This window comes from Hirundo rustica, chromosome W (assembly GCF_015227805.2).
Source record: "Hirundo rustica isolate bHirRus1 chromosome W, bHirRus1.pri.v3, whole genome shotgun sequence".
NCBI lineage: Eukaryota > Metazoa > Chordata > Aves > Passeriformes > Hirundinidae > Hirundo > Hirundo rustica.
Window position 1 is genome coordinate 15,348,309 of NC_053487.1, and position 18,028 is coordinate 15,366,336.

An 18,028-nucleotide genomic window follows, 5' to 3' on the forward strand; every position below is an offset into this window, starting at 1 on the left:
CCTTATCGTTACAATTTAGGTTCGTCGGTGAGAGTAGGGTCTCGACTTCGGGGCTTGGGGCCACCTATAAGGGTGGGGCGCCTCCCCTGGCTCCTCAATCGGACTGTATTCTCATCCGAGTCACGGCACCAAATTGTTATGGAGGAATTTGGGCAACAAATAGGTCAGACACTGTTGCTCAAGTCAATCAGCAATTTTATTGATTACAGCAAGCGTAGCGATGAGGCAATGCAGCGCTGGGCGACAGGGGGGGGTTTTCACCGTCCCGCCAACTGCCGCGCTTTTCTGCTTCAGACCCTTCTTCTTATACAGTTCTGTTTCCGGGATCAAGGGTAGTACTCTGCGCATATCCTGTCTTGTTGCTGGGGCTTCTTTTGCTTCTGCTACGTCGGCGGCTTCAGGGTTCTGGAAGATATTGCTTAACATATCTTTACATAGCATACATCCTGTTTCCGCATCCTACATTATAAACAAAATATGTTTATAACAATACATATCTTTACATAGCATACATCCTGTTTCCGCATCCTACATTATGGACAAAACATGTTTATAACAGCATGACTCATGATTTTTTAGACACATATGCTATTGCTTAACAAGGCTTTTTGAGCTCCAGGAAGGGGAACTGTGGCTGTTTTCGGAAGATAGAAGACGGTCTCCTAGCAACAAGATAACATCGATATGATAACAGAAGAAAAGAACTGCATAAAACGGAACTGGAAGACCGTAACCGCGCGGCAGTCGGCGGAGTGCAGACTCTCCCTGTCGCCCAGCGCTGCATTTGCTTATGCCCCGCTTGCTGTAATTAATAAAATTTTAATTGGGACTAAATCTTGAGTCGTGCAATTTATAACAATTTTGGTGCCGTGACTCGGATGAGAATGTTCCGGTAGAATAGGAATACTGAGGAGGCGCCCCACCTCAGGTGGCCCCAGGATTTCTGTAACCTACCCCGCTCTCACCGACGAACCTAAAACTCGGGACATAAGCAAAGGAGACCGGTCGACCCTATAAACTTTGTGCACAAAGGTCCGGATGAAGACGCAGGACACGTAAGTATTGCGTGGAATTACACGTGGGGAGCCGTTCGGTCGGAGTCGGGTATCCTGGAGTGTGCTGAGTGTGCTGTGTGAGAGGGGAGCCGGCAGCCGGACACCCCAAGTGAGTGTGGACCCTCAGTAGTGCGGTTCCCATTGCCCGCGAGGGCGTGGGCCACGAACAAGGGGAAGCGATTGGTTGCACACGTGTGATAGAAGGCACTCCAGAAGATGGGACAGGGGAAGAGCAAGCCCCCTCCACCCATGAAATCTCCCACCTAAAGACAGTCCGTTAGGATTCATGCTGAATGGAAGCAGTATCCTAGGACTAGAGACAAGGATAAGGCCAAAATGATACGCTATTGTATAAAAGTATGGGGTGGGAAAGAAATATCTAGGAATGTTTTTGGGTTTTTTTTTTTGGCCTGTATTTGATGATGATTGAGTTAGGCAGAAACTCAACTTATGGGTAAGCACTAAGACTCCTTTAGTCAGGAGGAAAGCGACTATGCAAGTATATGGGTTGAGACCCCGGAAGTGTTTTTATTAAGCCTAAAAGAAAAACCTGACTCTCGTGAAGATAAGAAAAGAGGGAAACGAGAGGAAGAAGTTCCCTTAGTTCCACCACCGTATGTACCACCACAAGCCCCTCCACTCCCGGATAATAAAAATGCACAAGAACAAGCTGAGGCCCCACCTAGAGGTCCGATGACTAGACAAAGGGTGAGACAACAGAATTTATACCCTTTAAGGGAAATGCCCATGGGGAGACCTCAGGCTGAAATAGGGTTTATCTCTGTCCCACTAAGCTCAGGGGATGTATGGGACTTCAAAAAGGAAATGGGGAACTTGTTAGAAGATCCACTAGGAGTATCAGAGAGAGTAGACCAATTCCTAGGTCCCAATATTTATGCTTGGGATGAATTACAATCCATATTGGGCATCCTTTTTACATCTGAAGAGAAAAACATGATTAGACGTGCAGGAATGCGCATTTGGGATGCCCAGCAGGTCAGGGGCTCTATTTGCTGGAGACCAGGACACACCAGGAGCCCTTGATAAAAGATAGGTCCCCAGCGCCAGGAATTCGAGTTCCTGGTAGACACAGGGGCTGAAAGATCAATCATTCAAAAACTGCCCCTTGGGTGCACCTTTGCCCGAGAAACTGCCCTGGTAGTTGGGGCAAAGGGGGAGCCTTTTAAAGTAAAATCAGTAAAGGATGGCCTACTTGCTTACAAGCAGTTGTAGCCTGTGCGCTGCTGACGGAAGAAGCACACAAAATAACATTTAACAGCGAATTAAAAGTGTTATCTCCTCATAATATTAGGGGAATTTTATAACAAAAAGCAGATAAGTGGATTACAGACTCCAGACTTTTAAAATATGAAGGCATCCTTCTAGACTCCCCTAAATTGACCCTAGAAGTGATGGGCTTGCAAAAATCCGGCCCAATTTTTATATGAGGAGCCGGATGAAAAGGAATTAGCTCATAACTGCATGACAACTATTGAGGAGCAAGCTAAAATAAGACCAGACTTAGAGAAGGAAGAATTAGAAACAGGGGAAGGGCTATTTGTAGATGGATCATCACGGGTTACAGAAGGAAAAAGAGTGCCAGGCCATGCAATTATAGGGGGACCGGAACTAGAGGTTATAGAATCAGGCCCCCTGAATAAAACTTAGTCTGCACAAGCCTGTGAATTGTATGCTGTATTAAGAGCATTAGAAAGATTAAAAGATAAAGAAGGGACAATTTATACAGACTCTAAATATGCATTTGGGGTAGTGCACACCTTTGAGAAAATATGGGAGAAAAGGGGATTAATGAACTCCCAGGGAAAGAATTTAATACATCAGGAATTAATCAAAAAGGTATTAATAGCATTGAGAAAACCTAAGAAAATTGCGGTGGTACATTTGAGAAGACATCAGAGAGGAATAGATTTTTGAAGTAGAGGAAACAATGCAGCAGATCAGGAGGCCAAGAAAGCCGCTCTAATGATAAAAAGAAAAAGGGGGGCCCGGGACAGAGTCATTGGATGAGGAGAAAGCAGAATACAGATTTACTAAAACAGAAGAGCAGAGGTTATCTCAAATGGGAATATGTAAAGACCAGGATGGAAAATGGAAACTCTCTGATGGATGAGAAGTATTGCCAAAAGCAATAGCGCTAAAAATTTTACATAGAATACACGAGAAAACTCACTGGGGAACCCAAGCTATAGTAGATCAGTTTGGAATTAAATATATGTGTATTGGAATTCATAACCTAGCCACTATCGGCTGTTTTCGAACAGCTCGGGGTGCCAGGACAAGGTCGGGAGTTCGCTTTTACTATAAAAGTGAGTCGACCTTTAGACAGAAAACCCTGACGTTGCAACACGTGCTGCGAGGTTCGCTAGAAGATCCCTATAGTTTAATAGTGAGAGGGCTTTAGGACCCTGCGCCGCAGTGTGTTTGCGTAACGCGGTTAGAGATTTTTTTTCTCTCTGCGGAACGGCTGAGTTCCGTGTACCGGGGAAAACCGCGCGTTTTTGGGGTGGGCTAGCTACGGGAGGGTCCCGGGACAGAAGCCGGCACCGGGACACCCCCCTGCCCGTGTCCCCGCAGTCGGGAGAAGCGGCCAGAGACGGCCGCCCCGAGCCGCGACCAGCCCGCCTTGCCCCTGATACCTCGGGAGCGAGCGGGACGCAGCGGCGTCTTTAGTTTTTCACGTCAGGAGTTAAGATTTTTCGAACAGTTTACCTTTTAAAAACATCAGAAACATGGGCATACGTTTATCGAGAAATCAAAAGAGTGCTTTTAAACAACTTAAAAACATTTCAACAAGTCTAAAATTTCCTGATAAGCTCTTAATCAAATTTATTTCCTGGCTGTCAGCTGAGATTCCAGACAGTACTCTACAAGATATAAATTCTGTTTCATTTTGGGATGATGTGGGAAAATTAATAACTTTAAAAGTTGAAAATGGGGAAAACAAAATTTCTTTATTTATTCCAATATTCTTACAAGTACGCAAGAAGCTGTTAGAAGCAGAAAACAGCAGACAGCCATGCAAAACCTCTCAGCAATTCCCTGTTCCCGAGAAGCAGGGATTCCCTGATTCCGTACTGGATTCTGCTCGTCAAACCCACCCATCATCCTTATACCCTCCTCTCCCACCTGTTTTCTCTCAGCAAGATGCAATTTTTTTTCTTCCTCTCGGGGCTCTAGCCACATGGATGAGACCCTGGGAGGCTCGCACCACGCGGTCATCCCTGATGGCGGACGGCATTGTATTCCTTCTTCTTCCTACTATCCCTTCTTTCCCCCAATTTCCGTCCCGACCCCATATCTCTCACCCAATCCCCCACTCCACCCTTCTCCCCAGTGCCTCCCCCTCCCTCCGAGCGGCCGCGCGAAGGGGGAGAGGGGAGAGTGCCTTACAACCACTGCTCCCAGCGCGGATGGGGATAGATAATAAAAGGCGGCTGACAGCCCGCAGCAGCGGAGGGGGGGGGGGGGGTGGTCCCCCGCAGCAAGGGCTAAAGAGCAGCCTAACCTAGGCCCCAGGGGAGGAGGGAAGAGCTGCCTGTTGCTGGATCCCAGGGAGGGGGTGGGACAACACCCTCTGGCTGCCTGGGCAATGGAGAAGCAGCAAGATTTTTAGCAACTCAGAATAATGATGAAAAGAGCATACCATCTGTGGCTCCTGTAGTAAGGGTCTTATAGTACAACGACCCCCATTAGACATTGCACTGCATCAAATAAAACCAGGGGACTGAGTATTAATCAAAACATGAAAAGACACTACCCTAGCGCCCCGATGAGAAGGACCTTACCTTGTATTACTCACAACAGAAACAGCAATAAAAACAGCTGAAAAGAGATGGACTCACGCTAGCAGGATCAAGGGCCCTGTTAGAGAACCAACTACCGAGTGGAAAGTTGTCAGCTCACCAGGAAACCTGAAATTAAGACTAAAGAGATAAGTAAAAGACTGAATAAACGGATTTACAATTGAATATTTACCCAATCCATATTTAGTAATGATGATGTTAGAATAAGATAAAGCGAACTGTAACTGTTACCCATTTGTATGTTATAACTGTAAAGTGTGTGGAGAAGAGTGGTGGACTCACTGCTATAAGGGAAGACCCCTAAAGGGGTTCGCACCCCTTGCTGGAAATTACAAAGAAATATTACTAATTAACTACTAAGCCTAAAAGTATCTCTTGGAGAATTAACTGTAGAATCCAGCGAATAGTGGGAGATATTTGCCAAAGGAGCAAATCCAAACTCATATTGTCTAAACATGCCCAGCCCATTCATAGCAGAAATAGTTGAAGAGCGTTGCCGAAAGGAGCTACAAGAGCTCAGGTGCAACTCTCCACAAGTTAAAAGAGCGAACTGGTATTCTCATGTTGTCCGAAGTCGTAGAGCAGGGCAATCCCTCCTGAAGAATTCCCCTGCTGCCGAGAAGATGATACCCCTCGTGGCTCGACGCACCCGAGTCGACGAGCGAGGCAGAGGGAGAAAAACTAGTGGAGGAAAGAGCCTCGCTTATAGGACAACAAGGCAATGTTCGCTGAACTGCCAAAAGAATGAGACTGATAGTATTACTGAGTTTTAGCATTGTTACCACCAGAAAGAGCTTTCAGAAAAGAAAAAAATACCAAATAGCCAGTGAGACCAAGCACCCGAATCTGCACACCATAATATGGATGCTATCATTATTAGTATGTTGTACTACCGCAGAGCACGATAACCCCCATCAACCCTTTAAGTGGTCCTTGATCCGATGGGAAGACCATAAAGTATTGTCCTCCATGATTACCCCAGGGAATCCCTCTTTTCAGTGTGAATTAAAAGATCTTTTTCCAGTTTGGCCACCTGTATTCCTTGGGGCCTTTTATTTTTGTCCTGCCTCAAATCCGGGAAAACCATATTGTAACTATCCTGGGCATTATTATTGTGCATACTGGGGATGCGAAACAGTATCCTATGGATTCCCCCCCGGAGGAGGAAAAGATCAATTCATATCCGTAAAATGGTATCCCTATGGATGTAAAGAACCCCAAATATAGCGAGATAGAGGGCTAGGACGGCGGGAGAATTGTAAAGAAATTTAGATAAATGTTACTAAAGGAGAAGATCAAGCTTGGGTAACAAGAAAACTGTGGGGGGCACGATTATGAGAACCTAGTACAGACAGAGGGGGACACTTCCTTATCAAAAAGGAACCAGCACCACAAGACTCAGAACTTATTGGGCCAAATTCTGTGCTGCAGAAAGAACCAGAATTAGAACAACAATATAAGGGCCAAAGAGATGAGATAAAGAATAGTAACGTAGCCCCGACTGTTAAAGAAGTTGTAAAAACAAGACTAGAGTATAGTGCATTGTAGAAAATAATGCAAGCTAGTTACCAATTATTAAATATAACACATCCGAATTTGACCCGAGAATGCTGGCTGTGTTATAGCATTAGGCCTCCCTTTTATAAAGGTATAAGTAGTACACAAAAAGTACGACGTATCAATGGAACCAATCCAGCGCAATGCCTTTAGAAACAGAATAAAACCGAAACACAAGGGGTAACCTTATCCCAAGTAACGAGTAAAGGGAGGTGTATAGGAAAAATACCACCAGAAAAAGAATACTTATGTGGAGTAATTATGACACAAAGAGAAGAGGATAAACCTGCAGGATGGCTCCTCCCTGCAGCGAATACAAAGTGGGTATGCAACAATATAGGCGTCACCCCCTGTTTATCATTAAAAGTTTTTAATTATGCTCGAGATTACTGTATCCAAGTAACCATTGTCCCCAGAATAATTTACCACTCAACTGATTATATTTACCAGCAACATACTACTGCAGAGCATCATCTAGTAAAAAGGGAACCCTTTACGGCCCTGACCATTGCAACCCTGCTGACTATTGGAGGAATAAGAGCAGGGACAGGAGTAGCCTCCTTAATAAATCAGCAGAAAGAAATGAAGACATTGCGAATGTCAGTAGATAAGGATTTAAGAAGAATTGAGCAAGCCATCGATGAGTTAGTAAAGTCAGTAAGATCTTTATCTGAAGTAGTGTTACAAAATCGCAGGGGTCTAGATCTTTTGTTCTTGCAACAAGGTGGCCTGTGTGTAGCCCTAAAAGAAGAATGTTGCGCATATACTGACCACACGGGAGTAGTAATAGATACCATGACAGAATTAAGAAACCGACTAGAGCAAAGGAAGCGAGAAAGAGAGACAAACCAAAACTAGTATGAATCTTGGTTTGATTATTCCCCTTGGCTAACTACCCTGCTATCCACGATTGCGGGACCACTGATTTTATTGATACTTAGATTAACCTTTAGACCATGTATTTTTAATAAATTGATAACAATTGTGAAGAGACGCTTAGAAGCAGCACATTTAATGCTTATTAGAGCGAAATATGAATCACTACCTAAAGACTCAGAAGATGAGAAATTAAAATGGGCCAGACAAGAATTAGAAAGATTCAATGAACAAATTTAGGCTGAAAGAAAAAGGGGGGATTGTAACGAGTTAATGCTTTGTTCATTGAACTTGCAAACACAGGATGACTCGTCATTTTTAAGAGAACCTTTAAGCTTGCAAACACAGCATGACTCATGATTTTTTAGACACATATGCTATTGCTTAACAAGGCTTTTTGAGCTCCAGGAAGGGGAACTGTGGCTGTTTTCGGAAGATAGAAGACGGTCTCCTAGCAACAAGATAACATCGATATGATAACAGAAGAAAAGAACTGCATAAAACGAAACTGGAAGACCGTAACCGCGCGGCAGTCGGCGGAGTGCAGACTCTCCCTGTCGCCCAGCGCTGCATTTGCTTATGCCCCGCTTGCTGTAATTAATAAAATTTTAATTGGGACTAAATCTTGAGTCGTGCAATTTATAACAGGGAGCGTGCCGGCTGCGCGGGCTGGGAGATCGGAAAATTCTGAAAGAGCCTGAGCTAGAAGGCTGATCTCTTGCTGCTTCTTTCAGAATACTTTTCCGGGGATAAGGGGATCGGGGCAGAGGGACAGGGGAATGGGGGGATGGCTTTTTGCATTCTGGCGGTTTTTGCATTCCTTTCTGAGACCTTACTGCTGAATACAGCTGCGCTGCTAAATTAAAATATTTTAAAGCGTCTCCGTCTCCCGGCGCAACCAATTGAGTAATTTTCCTTCTCACAGCACCCCAAAACTCGGCGCTGCCGATCTGGTCGGGGGACACCCACAGAAAATGTGAATAAAGCCAGCGAACGTGATTTATTAAAGAAATATGGGTATTGATCTAGTATCGATACCCAACTGTGACGGACAAAAACTCTCTAACAGTTTAAAGTTAGAAAATGTATGTTAATTACGGCCGGGCAGCACGCGGGATATTTCCCTAATTCGCACTGCGAAATTCACAGGTAATTACAAAGCCTTTTATTTACAAAAGTGTTGAATATCCAAAATACAAATGCATATTCATACCCCTGTCACCTCCCATTCCTCGCTTCATATGCTAATTGACAAAAAGGCTATTAAGCATGCGTACTTTGTTTCTTAAAATGAGTCGGGGGTCTATTTTGGGGAGGGGTCACCTAAAATGAGGAAGTAAGATGAGTCTTCCTCGTCCTGACCTTTCTACCTTTTCAATGCATTCGTGACAAATGATTCCTTGGTAGAACTTACAGTTTCCTGTGTTCAATGGGTCCTTTAAGCAGGAAATCTGCAGCTATCTTATGTCCTATTTACCACATTTTGTTTTTCATTACAAGGACAAGTACATAAACATAAACCTGACAAGAAATGAGTTACAAGATCCGGGGTAGCTTATCTAAGATCCGGCTTCTGTTAACTGCGAACAAAGATTACCTATCTACTTCAGCTAATTCAGCAACTTATTATCTTAACTTTCCTAAAAAAATCCTTAGTTCCTCAAAATTAACGTCTCATTCCCCACTTCTTCTTTGAAATGAGTAAATTCTTTTACTCAGTATACAGAGTCTTCCTCATCTATCCAAGCTGTACAGCTAGTGTCTCTCAAGACCAAGCCATACGCCTTTGACAGTGATGTTAAAGCTGCCACTTGTCGTAGCATCCTCCAATTCCAAACAAGTATTACAACGGATAACACTAAACTTATGCTGACCAAAAGAAGCAACACAACTATAGGGTGGATTAAGGTATTCAATATTCCGGTTGCTGTTGGTGACCACCCAAAAAGCACATCCCACCAATGATGAGACAAATGTTCCTCAAGCCTTTTAAAAACCCCTTTGATGGTCTCTGTATCATGGTGTATGGTAATTAATGTCTTTTTCCCTTCATCTCTAATTTCTTTTAAGATTTCTCCCAATTCATGATGCTTCAGCAATTGAGCAACTAAAGTCAAGTTCATTCCTATGGGCACAGGCAGTATCTTCTGCACAGTGGCTAGGTTGGCCTTTATATATTGATGTGATATTACGGGTACTCAATAGGAAAAATCACATCCCTTAATTCTAACAAAATTGCAAACACACAAATTGAATTGAGTCTCATTCACGATTTGGTTGTCTATCCTTATGATGGGGCATGCTGTCCTAAGACAGACACAACCTTGTCCTATATACACAAGTGAAGTTGTCTGTTTGCCTGGATGTGTTTCAAAGTGACAAATACTTTGGTCTGTGTCTAAACAAGTGTCTTTGTCACCCTCTAATGTCCCTTCACATATGTATCCTAATTGTCTCCTCACAGTACAGGGCTCTAGATTTATAGTTTGCCACTTTCCTTTAATTTCTCGTGCCCACATTCTGTGTTCAGAAGGGTACAATACAGTTCCCTCATGGTTTAATCCTAAGGGGACTATTGGGTGTATTAAGTCCACTGAGGCATCGTGTATAGTTAAAACAAAGGCTGTCACTACACTAGTCACAGGGTTATAGGTGAAATTGACCAACACCCACCAGGACTGAAGTTCCCTCTCCATATCAGAGGCATTATCCCAGACAATTTTGCAAATTTCAGCAGGGAATATTCCTTCTCCACCTTCCCTGATAACTGCGGCAGCCACTGATTGCATCCACAGTTGTGCCTGAGTACAGCCTAGGGCCAACAAGATGTTTTCACTAGCTGTGCCTAGTGCGTTAATTATTACTTCATTGTCTTGGTTTTGAAAAGACAGGTGTCTGCTATGGAGAGGCAGGCCTCTCTAGGAAATGAGGAATTTGAATCCTTCCCTCCGTGTTATTATAATTTGGAAGATTAAAAATAAAACTTTTCAGTCAGAGCTATGGGGAAAAGGAATAACAGTCCTTTACTAGTAAATATAACAGGACAGACAAAAAAACAACAGCAATTATAACAATAGTAGAACAGAACCAACAACCCCGAGTGATTTATTAAAGAAATATGGGTATTGATCTAGTATCGATACCCAACTAAGACGGACAAAAAATCTCTAACAGTTTAAAGTTAGAAAGTGTATGTTTATTACGGCCGGGCAGCACGCGGGATATTTCCCTAATTCGCACTGTGAAATTCACAGGTAATTACAAAGTCTTTTGTTTACAAAAGTGTTGAATATCCAAAATACAAATGCATATTCATACCCCTGTCACCTCCCATTCCTCGCTTCATATGCTAATTGACAAAAAGGCTATTAAGCATGCGTACTTTGTTTCTTAAAATGAGTCGGGGGTCTATTTTGGGGAGGGGTCACCTAAAATGAGGAAGTAAGATGAGTCTTCCTCGTCCTGACCTTTCCACCTTTTCAATGCATTCGTGACAAATGATTCCTTGGTAGAACTTAGTTTCCTGTGTTCAATGGGTCCTTTAAGCAGGAAATCTGCAGCTATCTTATGTCCTATTTACCACATTTTGTTTTTCATTACAAGGACAACTACATAAACATAAACCTGACAAGAAATGAGTTACAAGATCCGGGGTAGCTTATCTAAGATCCGGCTTCTGTTAACTGCGAACAAAGATTACCTATCTACTTCAGCTAGTTCAGCAACTTATTATCTTAACTTTCCTAAAAAGTCCTTAGTTCCTCAAAATTAACGTCTCAAACGAAATGTTTTAAATCGCTTTTTGAAACTTTTAACTGTGCATTTTGTGCAACTGAAATTAAAGTATAATACACACTCTTTTGAACAACAGAGAGTTTTACACCCATCTCTCCTGATATGTGTCGCTCCCAAGCTAACAGCCAGGCAAACTGAAACCGAAAATAAAACTTAACTGCAGTTTTTTTCTCCCTAAAACCAAGTCACGGTCACTTCTCCGCCCACTCGGGGGAACCGCAAAAGCAAGCAGGTGGCTACAAAAACCCGGAAAACTGCCACCGTGCGAATCCGATTCACGCCAAACTAAACGATTGAATAACAAAAATAACTAAAGACGGTTCTCCGGAAGGTTTCCAACAGAGGGCTTGGGGCAAACCCCAAGCCTCCGGGCTGCGCAGCCAAAATCCTTTATCAGGATCCCTGAGGAATATTCCTCCAAATTGGGTCTCCCCCCCCGGGGGAACCCCACCAAAAGCAAGCACCGCTTGCGGGCGATGCTCACCTCTTCCGTGGAACCTGGAAAGCCTGGAGCTGTCAGTCCGTCACCGAAGAAGACTCTAGGGGTACTCCAGAGCTGCCTTCTTCTTCCCCTGGGAGCTAGTTTCTACAGAAACTGCTCTTACCAGAGGTAGCACGAAGTCCAAGGACTGCTTCGGGCTCTTCGAAGCCCCAGTCCGTGCCGCACGCTCCACTCCGTCTGGGGGGCCGTGCGGTGGGCGCCGATACTGTCACTGTGGGTCCGGGTCCCGCCTGGATCCAAGCTGCTTTGCTGGCGTGAGGTGCCCCACGTTCGGGCGCCACTCCGTATAGCAGTGTCCTCTCATGCCTGGCAGGCATGCAGGCTAGCTCAGTTCTGCACTGCCACAACGAGGATCGGTCGGGGTTACAGGCAGGGCGAGTAACCTCCTCCCGGTAGGTTCTTGGTTCCCCACACCAACAAGTGGACTTGATGGAGTTGCGACTGCGGCGACGGAAAAAGAGTCGTCTCTCTTTAGGCAGGGTAGAAGGTAGTTTATTAAGGGGAGTCCGGCAAAGAGCTCTGCCTCAGCCTACTGCTGCCCAGAGAGAACAGAGATCAAAGCCTTGCAGCCACTTATAAATGGGGGAGGGCTGACAACAGGTCAGCCAATCAGGGAACATGGGGGTGGTAGCAGGGGTGTCAACCTTTGAACCATTAACAAATCACAGGAGGGTAGGAGGGGATTCCCCGGGCACCAGCCAACCACTCGACACCTCTCCTGGATCTTTCCAGAATCCAGGGAAGGGTCTTGAAGTGACAGACAGGGCGACCACGAGGAGAGGGGGGGGAACTGACAGGGACAGGTGCAGGGAAGGAATGATTGACAGAAAACGTCTGGTTATACCACCAACTCATAAGGGGGGAAAATTATTACAGAACACAGGGGGGTACAGTGAACTGAACCATTACAAAAATAACTTTAAATATTACAAAAATAACTTAATAAAACAACTCTCACACCACTACAAGTTATCTACATCGATCTTAACAATCCCACATATTGTTGGTCCTTAACCTCGAAAGTAATCTCTCCATTTTTAAAGATTATTTTTGGCTCTAATAGTTCCAATAAATCCCTATCCAAAAGTGCTGACGGAGCATTGGGCATATATAAAAACATGTGAATTCCCCATTGTTTCCCAAGTTTATATTTCAAGGGCCTACAAAAATAGGCTTTTTCAGATTGGCCAGTTACCCCTTTTACCATAAAATAATCTATTATTTGTATTAAAGCTTTATTTAACACCAAATATGTTACCCCTGTGTCTATCAAAAACTTAATTTCTTTTTCTTTGTTCCCTAGTTTCATTATAACTAGAGGGTCTCCTAGGGTAAGATCCTCCGGTTCGCCTCAGTTTTCCTTAACATGAGCATCCACTGCCTCCCCTTTTTGATGTCCTCTTCTTTGGTTTCTTTCTGAGTCCGGGATGGTATAGGACCCTTTGGAGAGGGCTCCTCTCCCCACTATCACTGCTGAGAGATTTAGGAGCATGTGCAGTAGTTGGAGTAGGGGATTGTCTTGGATTATGTAACCTAAAAATGTGTATTTTATTTCATCTGTTGAAAGCTGTTTTTTGGGAGATGTTTTATCCTTCAAACTCCAGGGGGAAGGGGGGCGGATGCCTTCTGATAATGGCCCAGCCATTAAAACCAGGTGGGGCAGTGTTTCTTATCTCTTTCACCACCCCTCCATCCTCCAGGGGAACATGTTCTGATAATGGGCCATTAGGGCCCACCAATGACATGACACATTCCATCATCCCATTGTGAGATGCTCCACCCAGTGGAGGAGGACCCAGCTGTTCCCAGCTAGATAAAACCTGGGACTGAAGATCACTAGGTATCCATTTTTTTTCCACTGGATTCCCAGAGGAAGACTGGACCCATCTCGTCACCACTGGACTTTCTACAGGACCATCTCTACTCCACAGAACCACATCTGTTACTCCAGGAGGATTTATTTGGACTGCTCCCAACACCCTGAGAAACAGGGTGCCAGGTCGTGTCCCTGACTCTGTCAGGGTTTTTTCCAGGATTTTTGTTTGCTTCCTTGCTTGTTTTTTTTGTATTACTACGTTTGTATTTTCCATTTATTTTAATATTCCTAGTAAAGAACTGTTACTCCTATTCCCATATCTTTGCCTGAAAGCCCCTAATTGCAAAATTATAATAATTTGGAGGGAAGAGGGTTTACATTCTCCATTCCAAGGGAGGCTCTAGCTTTCCTTGGCAGACAACTGTCTTTCAAAACCAAGACAGAATTTGGTGCCCAATGTGAGACATGAGGGCATTGAGAGAAAAAGGAATAACAGTTCTTAAGTGCCTATGTTCTTGTGTACTGGATATCATGATATCATGTAGTCTGGCTTACCCTGGTTTGGGTGGCATGTGGTGGTGACCGTATTTCTCCCATTTGCGGGCCCTTTTCTAAACATGGGCCCTGTAACTAAGGTTACTGTGGCTGTCATCCATTTTGCTATATGGCTTAACAAGGTGAGGAATGCGTGGATATTTAAATTCCTCTGGAAGGCTGGCACATGGATTCAGGGCTATCACACACTAACTGTGTATTTTTGGGGTTACTTTAACAGTGGTACCTACTGTGAAGAAATGACACCGGGGGAAATTTTTTCCCAAACCTTCACCCTGCTCTTTGGGTCTGCCCCACCAGCTTTTGTAGGGTTCAAATCTCTGAATGCTAATGACATCATACAGTGGCTGGTGTTGCTGGTATGCCTGTTCTGTTTAGCATTTAGAGATAAGGGGAGACTGACCTGGATAATCACCCTGATACCTACCCTAGAGGATAGGGATACTGCCCCACAGCCTGACCCTGCCCCACAGCCTGCCTCAGAAATAAACCACCCAGATTCGGTGAAGGAGTTCCATGAGATGGGCCAGATGCTGAGGGAGTACCTTTCCCCTGTAGTAGCCTCATTAGCCCCAGCTGGTGGGAAACCCTCCCCCTACCCTGACAAAGGAGAGTCTGATGGAGCAGCAATGGAACCCACAGATGTTACAACCACCCAGGTTCCAGCTGAACCACAGGGGCAGTCACCACCAGCAGCAGTTGCCCCTGTGGAAACAAAGAAGTCTAAGGTGAAATCGGCAAACCCAGGTAATAAGGGTAAGAAATGAGGGCCCTCACAACCCGCAGGTGGAGCCACAGATTGAGATCATCACCGAGTCCCTGTTATATGAAAGTCTGCAAAATCTGCAAAAAGATATTGTACGACGGGGACGTGAGGCTTATACAACCCGGTTACATCGGGTCTGGGACCTTATGGGTATGGGTGTGCAACTAGACAGTGGTGAGGCAAGGAATTTGGGACCCTTGACCCAGGACTCAGGTTTGAATCAGGTATTTGTAAGGGAGCCAGGGCCCCTTTTGCTTTGGGAGCAGCTTTTAATGAGTGTACGGGAGAGGTTTGTCCACAGAGACAGAATGCAGGAGCACCACCATAGAATGCACTGGAAGACCCCTGAGGAAGGGATCCAACAGCTGAGGGAAGTGGCAGTATTGGAGGTACTCTTTGGGAGGGGTGGACAGCATGATAATAACCCTGACAAGGTTAGATGCACAGGGCAAATGTTGTGGAATCTGGCAACTCTAGGGCCATCTCAATACGCCATATTCATTGCAACAATTCATCCTGATAACAACCGAGAGACAGTGTGTTCTGTAGCCAACAAGCTCAGAAATTTCAAGAGTATGATCAGTGGCCCAATGCAGGCTCAGGTCTCTGCCATGGCTAAGGAACTCAGAGAAGATAAGGGAGAAGATGGAGGAGATGATGAGGAGGAACAGTTCCCATGTGGCACTGGTGCGAGTTACAGGCCCCAGAGTCAGAGCTCAACAGCCCCCAGCTAGAGAGAGAGGGTATACCCCACGAGCTGACCTGTGGTTCTTTCTGAGTGACCGTGGGGAAGACATGGGAAGGTGGGATGAGAAACCCATTTCTGTCCTGGCAGCACGGGTGCGTGAGCTCAAGGAGAGAAACACTAACTGAGGGGGTCCCACTAAGATGAAGGTAGCCTCGACATCGCATGACCAAGCTGCCAGGTACTATAGAAGTGAGGAGGCTCTGTCGGACCCCCTTGAAGGATCCTCTCTTATGTATGCCCAGGAAGGGAATAATAACCAGTGCTAGAGGGGCCCTGCCTCTAGCCAGGGAGAGGCACGGGAAAACCAAGTCTTTTGAATGGTGTGGATCTGATGACCTGGCACATCAGAGCCACAGAAATATGAAGCTTTGGTTGATACGGGTTCACAGTGTACCCTGATGCCATCGGGACATGTGGGAACAGAACCTATTTCCATTGCCGGGGTGACGGGGGGATCACAGGAATTGACTCTGTTGGAAGCCGAAGTGAGCCTGACCGGGAAGGAGTGGCAGAAACATCCAATTGTGACTGGCTCAGGGGCCCCATGTATTTTGGGCATAGACTTCCTCCGGAATGGTTATTACAAAGACTCTAAGGGACTCAGGTGGGCTTTTGGAATAGCAGCTGTGGAGGCAGAGGGTATTAAGAAATTGAATAGCTTGCTTGGACTGTTGGAGAACCCATCTGCAGTAGGACTTCTAAAGGTAGAAGAGCAACGAATTCCAGTTGCCACCTCAATGGTGCACCGCCGACAGTATTGGACAAATTCAGATGCCATGATTCCCATCCACAAGATGATCTGAGAGCTGGAAACCCAAGGGGTGGTCAGCAAAACCCACTCACCCTTCCACAGCCCCATTTGGCCTGTGCGCAAGTCTGACAGAGAGTGGAGATTGACAGTGGACTACCGTACCTTGAACGAAGTGACTCCACCATGGTGTGCTGCTGTGCCGGACATGCTGGAACTCCAGTATGAGCTGGAGTCGAAGGCAGCAAAATGGTACACGACTAGTGACCTTGTGTCAGAAGTTAGTACAGTTTAGTTTTTTAGTTATAGAAGAACGTAGAATAATTCTCCAGGTCAGGACCTGGGAGTTGCTTTGGAAGAGACAGCAACCTATCAGAGAGTTAGTTGGAATATTAGCGTCTGTTTTAACTACTGAAATTGTTAGCTGCAACTTTGGGGAGTACCATATAAACCCCATGAATTTCTTGTAGGTGGGTCTTTTTTCTTCTTTCTTTTGGCTAGAGAGAGACAGGTAACATCGATTCAGGCCTGCTGCTCCCCCTTTTTGGGGGGAAGCTGGCCTGAGGCCTGGCTGGATTCCATCGGCTCCCGGGTGAAGGGGGAGGAAGGAGAGGTTGCTGCTTTACAACAGCTACTTTCTTCAGACTTCTCTGGAGCAGAGAGAGATCTCTGCCGGGCCCCTGATAAGAGCTATAGGCACCATTTGGGCCGAAGCCACCCCAATTTACACCAAGGGGTGGGTTGAGAAAGCATTTATGATCCTGCCTAGTTTTTTTGTCATTCCGGATTGCCCGAGTGCTCCAATCTCTGATGTTTCTGTGAGTTCTTCCTCCCTCACCAGCTCGGCCTTGAACATCTAACACCACGAGCTACAGAGAGAGACAAAGACTCCAAGCAGATTTAACTCTTTCTTAGCAACATGAAGCTTCCAGAGCTTAGCCCTTCTCTGAGAGAGTAAGAAAGGACAGAGCGAACATAAAGAACAACAGCAGGAAGTCAGTAGAGCAAGAGTGAAAAGACTATTAAGACAGAGGGTTGAAGAGTTGTTTGTTCTATTCTTACTTGAGCCATGGAAATGAACTCTATATTTAGATCATTCCTTTAAATCATGGGAAAGATATGCATTTGGGGAGATGGTTGTTTTAATTTGTGTGTAGAGTTGAGCAAAAGTGTTTGTAATAAACATCCTATAAGATGCTTGAACAGAGATAAAGATGAGAAGCCCCCTGTGCCAGTGAAAAAGTGAGAAGATATCTCTGTACCTTGAGGTGAAGAATCCTTTGCTTTGGAGTTATTCATCTTTAAAAGGTGACACCCCAGTATGCACAAGTCTAAGACCCATGACCCATAAGCAGCTTGGGAAACTGTTCCTGGGAGGGTCACAAAAGCATGTTTCTCCGGGCGGTTGTTTTTGTGACAGTTTAAAACCCACAAAAGAACTGTTCTAAGTTGTCAGTAGGGTCCATGACTCAAAAAGATACTCTTCCCCTAATGAATTGATGAAAGACTATTGTCAGATAGTGAAACTGACTGAAAATTACAAGTTTTGTCTCTTTATGTTGTTTTGTAAGAAAGTGAAGAGTTTGTAAGGGGAGGGAAGAGTGTTTTTGAAGTTTCATTCCGTTTTAGTTTTTTTCCCAACTTTCTTTTTTTTTCTATTCTTTTAGCGCATGTTAATAAAACTATTTGTTAATTTTAAGGTTGAGCCTGCTTTGTTTTTCTCCTAGTCTCTCTCCCACAGAAAAAGTAAGTACTAAGACCAAAATTTATTAAACGTGAAACCACT